Here is a 12,199-nt window from a genome sequence, read left to right on the forward strand (position 1 = left end):
CAACACCATTCATGCTAGGTTTGCCTGGCATGGTGTATTGCGGAACAATACCACACTCCTCTAGGAAAAGAGCAAAAGGTCCGGGACGTTGCTCACCTGAACTATCATATCTTCCGTAGTATTCACCACCACGATCAGATTTGACAGCTTTGATTTTCTTTCCAAGTTGAAGTTCAACTTCAGCTTTGAAAGACTTGAAAACATCCAAGGCTTGGGACTTTTCATGAATTAAATATAGATACCCATAACGAGAGTAATCATCTATGAGCGTAATAAAGTACCGTTGTCCATTCCAAGATACAGTAGGGAATGGGCCACATATATCGGTGTGTATCAGTTCTAAGACATCTTTAGCTCTCTCGGCACCTAATTTTCTTTCGTTTGTCCTTTTCCCCTTTATGCACTCAATGCAAACTTCAAAGTCCGCCAAATTTAGGGGTCCGAGAATTCCATCCGACACAAGCCTCTGAATTCTCTGTTTAGAGATGTGGCCTAGGCGCTTGTGCCATAATGATGCCGAATTCTCATTAAGTCTTTGTTTTGTACCCGTTTGCAGTATTTCATTATTATAGGAATTTAAGTTAAGCCTATATAGATTATCCACCAAATAACCAGAGCAAATATTATTCGAATTATAAAAGAGACTGACTTTGTTGTCTCCGAATGAACAAAAATAACCTGATTTGTCCAAACGAGAAACAGAAACCAGATTTCGTCTAAATGACGGTACATAAAATGTCTCTAATAAATCCAAATAAAATCCACTCGTGGAACATAATTTAAAGGTTCCTATAGCTTCGACTACAACTATATTGCCGTCTGCCACGTAGATGTATCTTTCAGCATCACTTGGCGGTCGGCTCCACAGGCAACCCTGCATAGTGACACTTACATGAGTAGTAGCAGCAGAATCTACCCACCAAGTATCAACAGGTGCATAACTTAAACTAGCCTCAGAACAAACGAAAGTGAGAATTATACCATTCTTCACACGCCAAGTGGCATATTTGGTACAATCCTTCTTCATGTGTCCCACCTTCTTACAGAAGAAACAGGTTGAAACTTGATCCTGTTTCTTAGCCTTTTTCTGCTGAGAAGGCGCATCCGCAGTAGTATCACGCTTTCTTTTATACTGAGAAGATAAAGCCATGTGAGCACTGAATTTCTTAGTAAAGAATTTCTCAACATTCTTTAGGAACTGTTTGGCATCTTTATCCTCAGTAATTGAGCCCCAAAACGCCTCAGGAATTGAGCGTTTCATGATCATAATGCTCATTCGATTGGATTTCTCCCACTTCTCTATTTTAACCTCATTGAGGTTTTCCGGAGTAGAAGTGGGTTTCTCCTCTCGAAGAGCTGTGTCTAGATCCATACAACCGAGGACAATCTCCACGGTATCCTTCCAAACTTTAAAGTTTGAACCATTCAGCATAGGAATACTGCTAATTTGCGCAGAAACATTGGTAGCTAAAGCCATAGTTTCTGGATTAGAACAAAAAGAACATGCAGTAAATATTAGATATTAATGGGTAAAAAATCCATATTGAGATATCTAGCACAACATTAATTTTCAATCTTTGGATAGAAAAATTAACTGTAAGTGATACTCTCATTGCAGTAATCAAATATTGTCAAAATTCCTGTCACATATTAAGCCTTTCTTTGGACCGACTTAATGCGCACATGGAAACTTAAACTTCGCAACCTATTTATTACCGCATATATTTTCTATTAATTGGCCAAATAATAATCTTCCTTTGGGCCGATTATTGACCGCATAATTAATAGAAAATAAACAAAAGTGTGCAATGCTTATTATTTGGCCAAACAATAAACTTCCTTTGGGCCGATTATTGTTCGCATAAATAATAAGTATTACTTTATTCTTAATTAGTTACCCAAACATGTATTTACCATCAATATGTGTATGTAATTCGGCCAAATATAGACCTTCCTTTGGGCCGACCAATATTCGCATGAATTACATATCACCATATTCCTAATGTTTTGAATAAATCAATTTTCACAAAAGAGACTACTTTGGCAGCATAATGTTCAATCAATTTATTCCAAAACCAAATCTTTATAATAGATGGGTATAATAATCCAAATTATTACTAGTTTCCTTATGTAACAATAAAAAAAATATTTAAATTCTAAAAGAAATTAAATTTTAATAGTGTCTTTTCATACCTTAAAAAAAATATGATTATTAATTTTCATAAGTATCAATTTTATATATATATATATATAAATATATAAACTAAAACGTGCTCGGCATACACTATAAGCACGCAATAATATACATATATATACGTATCGAAATAATAATAATAATATATATGTATAATAAATTACCAACAGTATATATATATATAATATATATATATATATATATATATATATATATATATATATATATATATATGCGTAACGTGTGATACATGCATATAAAAGCAATCTAAAACGGTATGGAAGGAATACGTTTTATATGTAAAGCATATATACGTATTGATGCACACACAATCAGAAATAATTTTATTAAGTGTGCAACAATTTCATATATAATGTAAACAACGCATATGTATATATATTGATCCAATAGAATCAAATATTTTTGATGACTAAATTATGGATGGCTCTGATACCACTTGTTGGAATAATTAATTTTAATATCCCAGATTATCCATATTGAATCACCAAAAATAACAAAATACGGAAGCGTACCTGAATTCATAAACATAAATTATGATGGAAAGAGTTTGGATCTTGTGGTTCTTTCGATCTTCCTCAACCAAAGCCTTCTGTATTCCTAGGCGGCTAAACTGCAACTCTTTTGATGGGAAAAGAGCAACAAAGGCGGCTTTTGGTATATTGGGGACCGAAACCTGAAGGTCTATTTATATTTGAGCATGGCACCCATTAAACCCTTAAGCCCAAATAAAATAGTATCTAAAGCCCAAAAGATAATATATCTAAAATCCAAAAAGATAATTATCTAAGGAACAAAAGATAATATCCGGTTTTATTCTCATTTAATTCCAAATCAAAAGTAATAATGACTTATTCAATTAGCATTTATAATAATAAATGAGATTATCATTATATAAGTCATTTAATTTGAAATAGCATCATTTGTGATTATAATTGATATATGTATTGCCCACAAATAAGTTAGAAAATTAAATAATTTCCTAACAATCTTAGCATGTGAATTAAAATTTCATTAGAATTGAAATCAATCTATTTGATACCAAAACATGAAATAGAACTCCAATTCTCTAGAAAAATCTATTCCAAGAGTTAATCAATACAAAACACATTATTCTAAAAAAATAGTAGGAAATTAAAAAAATTCTACATGAAAATTAAAAAATATCAATTTAGAGTCACAAAAAAAATATCAATTTATATCACAAACATCTAAAGAATGGAAATAACATTAATATATGCAAACAAATAAAAATTAAAAAAATATTTTTTTAAAAACAAATTAATTATATAAAATAAAATATAATTGACAAGACATAATATTTGTATGACATAGTTGTTGAAATAATAAATGAAAATGATATTACTTCATCATAAAAATATGAGTTTTTTAAATATATATATATATATATATATATATATATATATAGTATCATATCAATCGATTAAATACATAAAAAACTTTAATTATGTACAAATTTCACTTAATTGTATTATCATACCAATCGATTAAATACAAAAATATCCTTAATCACGTACAAAATTCAATCGATTGTGTTACTATGCCAATCTGATTAAATAAGAAAATACCTTTATAACTTTGCAAAATTTACTCCATTAGATAATACTACCCATCGATTAAATAAAAAAAACTCTTATTCTATAGCATAATTTAATGGATTTGAGAGGAGACCCTTAAAATACTTTAAAAGGCAAAAACTTACAAAAACACCAAAATATTCTACAAAATTGAGTTATCAACTTTTAGAAAATGAGGAGCTCAAGCTTATCTTTGTTTTCTTTGTGCTTGTATGGGTCTATATGCATTTGTTTCAAACTTAGTGAGACTATGCATTGGTTTGGATTTTCTTGAAGGCGTCTACACAATAAGGAAAGCCAAAGATAAAGTGCAAATGTTGGTTATGCATTTAAAAGAGTCAGGTTTGTTGTCTAACAGTTATTCAAGTGATCATTTCACAATGCAAAACCTTGCTCGCAATGCAGCCTTGTTAATAGCATTGGAGGAAAAAAATGTGTTCGTATTAACAAAAAGAAAGCTAGATGAATGACCTAACGATAATAAACTTAAAAGATATACTACTATTTTTTTCCCTCATTGTGATGTCAATACTAAGGAGTTTTTTCAAAGTCTAAAGCATCCTAAATTCAAATCTTTCATTTTCACAATAATCATTAATACTTCAAAATACCAAAAGACTTTTTTTTGAGAAATGAAAAATCTGAAGGTGTGGTGGTTTAAGGATTAGTTTTTATTATCAAGAATATCATTATTAGGAATATAATGCCTAGAAATGAGATTATTTAGCATATAAGAATTTTATATTTGGTTATAAAATTTAATGTTTTGGAATATTATGTTTGATCAATTATTCTCCATATACTTATTTTACCATATAAGTCTATACATGTCATTTTTCACGCGCCTATTAGTTTAATAGATTTCAGTCAACCTGCGCACCTCTTATTCTTCTTGTTGCACGTTCTTCTTTTTTTTTCGTTATCATTGTCACTAACACTACCTCCTCCTCTTCTTCCTCCTTTTTTTATTCGAATTTCTCTTCGTTCTTCCTTTTCCTCCTTCTCCTCCTTATCTCGTTCCTGAAGATAATGAATAATTAAAGTTTAAATTGTCAATTGAACCAAAACGAAATTGATTATTGTTTTGAATCCAATCAAGTAGTTAACATGTGGCTCGATTCAAGTTAATTTTTTTATTAGTAGTTTATGATTTTATAAGTGAATAATGTTTCATCGTTGATGGTTTGAATTGAATGTAATATAAAAGTTTTGCATTAAGAAAATATTTTTTTGTATTTGCAGCAAATTTGGGTGTAACACGAAGATATTTGGGTATAACACGAAGATATTTGGGTGTATTCTTTAAGAATTTTCGGTGTATGTGTGCTGATAAATTTTGCATAATTAAAAACTCTTCTTCTCACTCCTCCTCATCTTCTGTTACTTCTTCTTCTTTTTCATCATCATCATCATCATATTTTTTTTTCTTATTTATCTTTTTATGTACTTACATTCGTTCAATTAAAAGAAAGAAACAAATAAGGAAAAGAAGAAAAAGAAAAAAAATGCAGCACTAAAGGAAACATTTTCCTGTATTTGTAGCAAATTTGGGTGTAACACGAAAATATTTGGATATATTTGTTTAAGAATTTTTGGTGTACGTGTGTTGATAAGTTTTGCATAATTCAAAATTTTTCATCTTTCTCCTCATCTTCTGCTTCTTCTTTTTCTTTTTTTCATCGTCATTACCATCTTCTTCTTTTTTTCTTATTCATCTTTTCCTTTTTATTTTACCTTTTTAAGTTTCTTCTTATTTTACTCTCTCACCAACACCACCACCACTTCCTCCTCCTCCTCCTCCTCCTCCTCCTCCTCCTCCTCCTTTTCTTCTCCTCTTTCATTTTTCTCTTTCTCCTTCCATCATCAGTTATCTCGTTGTTGAAGAGAATGAATAATTCAAGTTGAGATTGTCAATTGAACCAGAACGAAGTTGATTATTTTGAATCCAATCAAGTGGCTGAGGTGTGGTTCGATTCTAGTCAATATTTTCGTTAGTAGTTTATGATTCTGTAGGTGAATAATGTTGTTTTTGTTTGTGAAAATTATTGTTCATCGTTGATGGTTTGAATTGAATATAATGTAAAAGTTCTGCATTAAAGAAAATATTTTTCTATATTTGCAGCAAATTTGGGTGTAACACGAAGATATTTGGGTGTATTCTTTAAGAATTTTTGGTGTATATGTGCTGATAAGTTTTGCATAATTCAAAACTCCTCTTCTCCCTCCTCTTCATTTTTTGCTGCTTCTTCTTTTTTTATCATCATAATCTTCATCTTTTTTTCTTATTCATCTTTTTTTCTTGTTTTATCTTCTCAAGTTTTTTGTTTTACTCGCTTAACAAGAATAAAAAAATCAAACAAAGAAGAAAAAGAAACACATAATGGTACAAAATTACTTGGAAGAGGATAAACTTACATTTGTTCGAATAAAAGAAAAAAATAATTAAGGAAAAGAAGAAGAAGAAAAAAATGCAGCATTAGAGAAAATATTTTTCTGGATTTGTAGCAAATTTGGGTATAATACGAATATATTTGGGTTTATTGTTTAAGAATTTTTGGTGTATGTATGGTGATAATTTCTATATAATTTAAAACTCTTCCTCTTCCTCCTCCTCATCTTCTGTTGCTTCTTCTTCTTCATCTTCTTATTTCATATTCTCATAATTCTTCTTGGGAGGAAAAAATCAAACAAAGAAGAAAAAAATTCATAATGTTACAAAATCAATAGAAAGAGAATAAGGAAAAAATGCAGCAACAACAACAGTAATAAAAAATGATAATGAAGATGAAACACGCGAAGAAAAAGGAAAAAAATTTAAAGAAGAAGGAGAAGAAGATGGAAGAGAAGGAGGAGGAGGAACGCGAAGCGCGCTATAGAAACCATTGAGTAACGCGCGTGTTAACATGCTCATATGGGAGAGCGTCTTTTTTGTTGGGTTTGCCCCAACTTGTATGACTTGTAAACCAAAATGACTTGTCTGTATAGAACTTCTGATGTTTGATTACGTAATTTTCTTGCTTAGACTTTTCAGTTTTAATATGTTGTTCATACAAAAATGTGATTTGGTTAATTTAGTTTTTAATGTGTTCAAAATAATTTAATTAAAAATAATTAATTAATTTTGTGTCTACTCTAATCTCTTATGATGTTATATATGTAATGTAATTGGCTAATTGCTTAGTTATGAATTTATGATGATGATGGTTTCAGTAGCTAAGAGAAGGGGGGTTGAATCTTAGCCCCCTTTTTTTACTTGCTAACACTTGCTGGACTTAGAGGAGATTTTTCTGTTTTTAGCTCGTCCCTAGCCACGATACATTTTTATTTTGTCTCGTCGCTTGGCACGAGACATTTTTTATTTTTTATCTGAACAGTAGAAACAGAAGTGAAGTAGGAGAGAGAGAAGATTACACCCAGATATATCCTAGTTCAGCTGCTAAGTGCAGTGCAGCCTACATCTAGTCTCCATCACAACAATGATGGAATTTCACTATAATCATCCAGATTACAAGTTGTAAAGTGCTAACCCAACTTACAAGGGGATTCCCACAGAATCATGAAACACAACATAGATGAACAAAGAAACTCTAAGACATCTATGGCTTTTTCTTTTAATTTTGCACTCTCTGCCTTTTTCTGCTCTATGGCTTTTTCATACAAACCTCACTGTTTGTCTTTTTCCATGAGACTCAAGACATGACAAAATTAAACAGAAAAATTACAAAACATAAAACATTGAAGGAGAAGAAAATCTGTAAGCTTAGGTAGCTATGAGATTTCTGTGCTCTGTACTCTCACTTTCTTTCCTTGAATCAAACCATGACTGTTCACCCCTTTTATAGAGAAGTGAAGCCTTCACAGTTGAAACACATACCCGAGCTTAGCTTCCTTTCCTTCAAAACAAACCGGTTCGGCCATAGAGAGAGAAGAGGTAACTAATGCAAAAACCAACATGCAAATACCTCTAGTCCTTTCTTGGTCATCACTCTTCATCAATTCGAGCGCTCCATCCTTAGCTTCCTCTCCAAGATGGATTTCTGGCCTTTGATGCTTCATGATGATGATGGCTTCATCTACTCCAATCTCTGCCTCTTCCATCACTTCGCCACTCTAGCTACTTCCTGTGGTGGTTGAGCAGAATCAGAGACAAGCCATGCTTCCAAGAATCTCACCTTGCTGGCCGAATCTTCTTCTTTCTTTTTGAGTATGAAGGATCCGAGATTACCTTACCAAATCTTACCACATTTGGTGATTATCTCAGCCACAACATACTTTTGGTTTCTTTTTTCTTGCCATCATTAACTTGATGGTCTTGATGCATGCAGCTTCTTCTTTTTCTTTTTGGTAGCTTAATGTAGCTTCCATGGTTGTTGTGACATGACCGAAGGAAGAAGAAAGAAAGATTAGAGAGAGAAGAAAGAAGATATTCAATGGACTTGATCAAATAATTAATGTAGCAAAGAGTAGGAATAAAAGTGCACTCAAGTTTCCTACTTTCCTTTACTGAGAGGCGTGTGGAATCATTAAAGCCATCAAATCAATTTCTCTCTCATTGTTCCAAGGTTTGCAATAACTCCAATTAATAAAATTTGGATTCCATCAAGGAATAAAAGTGATATCCGTTGGAGCATGCAGCACATAATCAAAGGAATGGGTTTCTTTTGTTAAGTGAATAAAACAATGTTGTGCCCCATTGCCTTTTAATTTCGGACCAAGCATTTTTGGTCTCATACCAAGACCTTTAATTGGGCTTGTTATCACTATTGCTGGCCCAATAACAGGAATAATAATTCAGCCATAACAAACAAAATATTTTTGCATCAATGTTGAATGTATTTATAAAACACTTGGGCTTGCAATTTTTCTTTTATTTTCGGCCCATATTAAAATCCTGCAAAACAAAATTATTAATTAACATATGTTAAATGAAAATCAAATTAATAATTTTATAATTAATTATTTTAATAATGTTTGCTCATCACAAATATTAATTTGGAGTTTTCCAAACTCATCAATCTCCTCCTTGATGACAAACATTATTAAAAATTGAAATGGAAAGAAATTAAGAGATTGAGTAAAGAATACTCCCTTTGAATTTGAATTTCTCGCCCTTTCTAAATGTCACATGGCTCCCCCTTAATGTATGTTATTTTACCAAGGGAGGCATAAACCTGTAACATCTTAATCAAGCCTCTAAATGTCAATGTTATTTAGCATATTTATTCATGATGCTAAATGCTTGATTTATGAGCAGATTTTGAATGATAAACAAAACTCGTTTGTTATCAATAATCTGATTTTCTGCTCAATATTTACACACATCAACTGAGCACAAAACAATGTTGTTCAAAAGATTTCAAATATTTTCCAGTCAAGATATCAGAGCCGTATTATTCAAGTAAGGAAAATATTTTTGAATCACACTTGATCAAAACATGGCAGCTGTTAGATATCACAGTTTAAAGAAACTGCCAAAAAATAAATTTTCAAACCAACATGTTTACCAAGATGAATAAGAATATTCCTATAAAAGCATGTTCATCAAGATAAATCAACATTCAGGCATTTATATAACCAGAATAATATATTTGTCAAACAACATCATAAACTACCAAATGTCAAATGCCAGCAGCAGTAACCATAGTGAAACAAATGCAATAACAACATATATTCTTTGAACAAGGGTGATCATAAATTTTCAATTGAAAATTTCATCCCCTGTTTCAGCAGATGCAGATTCTTCCCTGTTTCATTAGTTTCAATTTCAATTTTTGGAAACTAATTTACCTCCCCCTTTTGTCATCAAGGGGTACTTGCACAAAATATGACAAATACACCAAAATATCCATAATGAAGTAGCAAGAGTGTATCAAAGTATCACAGAGCAGTGAGTATCAAGTCATGCTCATACAAAACTAGATTGAGCCAAATGGAGCCAATATCAATTAAAAGTAAAGAAACAGTTATCAATCATCAGAAAGATTGAACTCTGAACCGGAATCATCTTCGCAGTCCCCTGTTCCCATTTCATCATCAAAGCTCTTAATCATGAAGCCAACTCTGTCGTGACATTTCTTCCAAGCCATTTCCTGTTCATATTCCAATTTTCGGACAGTCTTGTGGGATTTGAACATTAACTTGGACATATTGTGCATCTCATTGAGAACCTCCCGGATTGATGCAGTAACTTTTGAGGGTTCAGGATGGCTCTCTAGATCACTGAGAGATGGTTCAGAGGGAACAGATCTCTTGCCTTTCTTGCCCGAAAATCCTCCTCCTTTAATCATTGAAACCTTGTTCTCAACAGATTCATTAGTCAAATCAACCTTAAAATACTCAAATATACATGTGAGGAACATGCCATATGAAAGATTAGCCTTTTTTGTACTTTTCACTGCTTCCCACATATGACGTATCATAATATAAGCAAATGAAATTTGGGAAGAAGTAAGAAGAGCAAATAGAATAATAGAATCAGAAACTGTTACTCTGTGGTGAGAACCGCCTTGTGGAGTGAGAATGTGAGTGATGATACGGTGCAACAGAGAGTTCTCAGGACCGAGTGCTCGATGAGTTGGGATTAGTCCATCCAAACCAGAGAGATTTGCACAGATGTGTTGCAAGACTGTTTGCTGTGTAATGCCAACTTGATCATCCCACTTATCAATCATGTAAACTTTTGGCCCTTCATCTTCATATCCAAGAGCAGCGCCTGTGGTTTGAGGATTGAGGGTCATGTAAACACGCTTGACGTAAGAGTGGATTGAGCCATCAATCAAGCGCATGTTTGCATAGAATTCCCGGACCAGCCCTGGGTAAACAAATTTCTGAATGTGAATCAGTGGAGTCCACTTCAGAACATCAAACAGGGGAGAAAAGATGATTCCTTTGGTGGCCAGTTTTTCAAGATTTACCAAGTAAGAGAGACAGAGAGGACGCTTCAGCAAAACCTCTTTGTGAAATTCATAGAAAGCACATGAGTAGAATCGAGAGGGATCAAAGTGGGAGTGAGTTTTGTGAAATTTGTTCTTGAAATCTAGTGACTCCAAATTTGCAGGTTCTCTTGTATCATGCAGTACAAAGCTTTTCTGCTTCTTCTGAGAGCCTTTTGTATGAGGAGTGGTTCTCTCCGGTGGTGATGGAGGTGGCGAGGTATATGATTCCTCTTCTTCTTCTTGAACACTGGATTGCTTGTTCTTTCCCGTCTTGCCTCTCCCTGAAGTTTTCTGAGCAATAACCTTGCGGCGCATGGTTTCGGTTCTTTTGGAAGGAGGTGAATGAGTAGAAGAGGAAGTAGAATGAAGATGAATGTGTGTATGAGTTTGAGGTGATGAGAAAGGTGGACTTATTGGAATGGGGGTTCGGCCACTTTTCTTTTGTGCCGTTTTCTTTTTCATGGTAGGATAAGGGATGAAGGTGAATATGAAAGGATGGGAGTGCCGAAAGAGAGTGAGGAGGGAAGGAGGTTAGTGGTGCAATAAATGTGGATTGGAGAGAGATGATGGGAAGTTAATGACCATAATGGCGCAGTTATTAACCAAAGGGTTTTTGAAAAAGGTGGTTTCCTAGAATCAAGGGATTGGATGGAGAGAGGGATTTGATTTGACAATAACCACTTCCAATAAGATTTGAAATGACAATCAAAAAGATTTTGATCATCATAAAATGAGGGATCAATAAAAGTCAAGGTGGGGTCAAATAAGATTTTGTGGGGCCCATCAGAAGCAAAGTCTGCGCAGCCTCCCCCTTAATCATAGCTCCTCCAGCATGCCTTGATTTTATCTCGTCCATTCCCACGAGATAAAATTGGACAGAATCAGACATTCACAAATTTTCAACATGATTTAAATCAAACATTCCCAAGCTTTTCCTTAACAAACAGAATCTATCTTCACAGAGGGGTTTTGTAAAAATATCAGCAATTTGTTCTTCAGATTTTACAAATTGAATATCAATAGTACCCTTTTGCACATGTTCTCTAATAAAATGATATTTGATTTCAATGTGCTTTGTTCTTGAGTGCAGAACAGGATTTTTTGAAATGTTTATTGCACTCATGTTATCACAAAATAAGGGTATATTATTGATCTTTAATTTGTAATCTTCCAATTGAATTTTTAACCAAATTAATTGTGAACAACAAGCAGATGCGGATATATATTCAGCTTCAGCTGTGGATAGAGCCACTGTGGCTTGTTTCTTGCTTGACCACATGTTGAGTGAGCTTCCAAGGAAGTAACACATGCCAGAGGTGCTCCTTCTATCCACTCTATCTCCCGCATAATCTGCATCACAAAACCCTACTGCACAAAAATCATCAGATTTTGGATACCATAAGCCATAATCACATGTTCCTTTAATATATCTAATGATGCGTTTAACGGCCGAT

Source organism: Arachis hypogaea, chromosome 2 (genome assembly GCF_003086295.3).
Source record: "Arachis hypogaea cultivar Tifrunner chromosome 2, arahy.Tifrunner.gnm2.J5K5, whole genome shotgun sequence".
NCBI classification, from domain to species: Eukaryota; Viridiplantae; Streptophyta; class Magnoliopsida; order Fabales; family Fabaceae; genus Arachis; species Arachis hypogaea.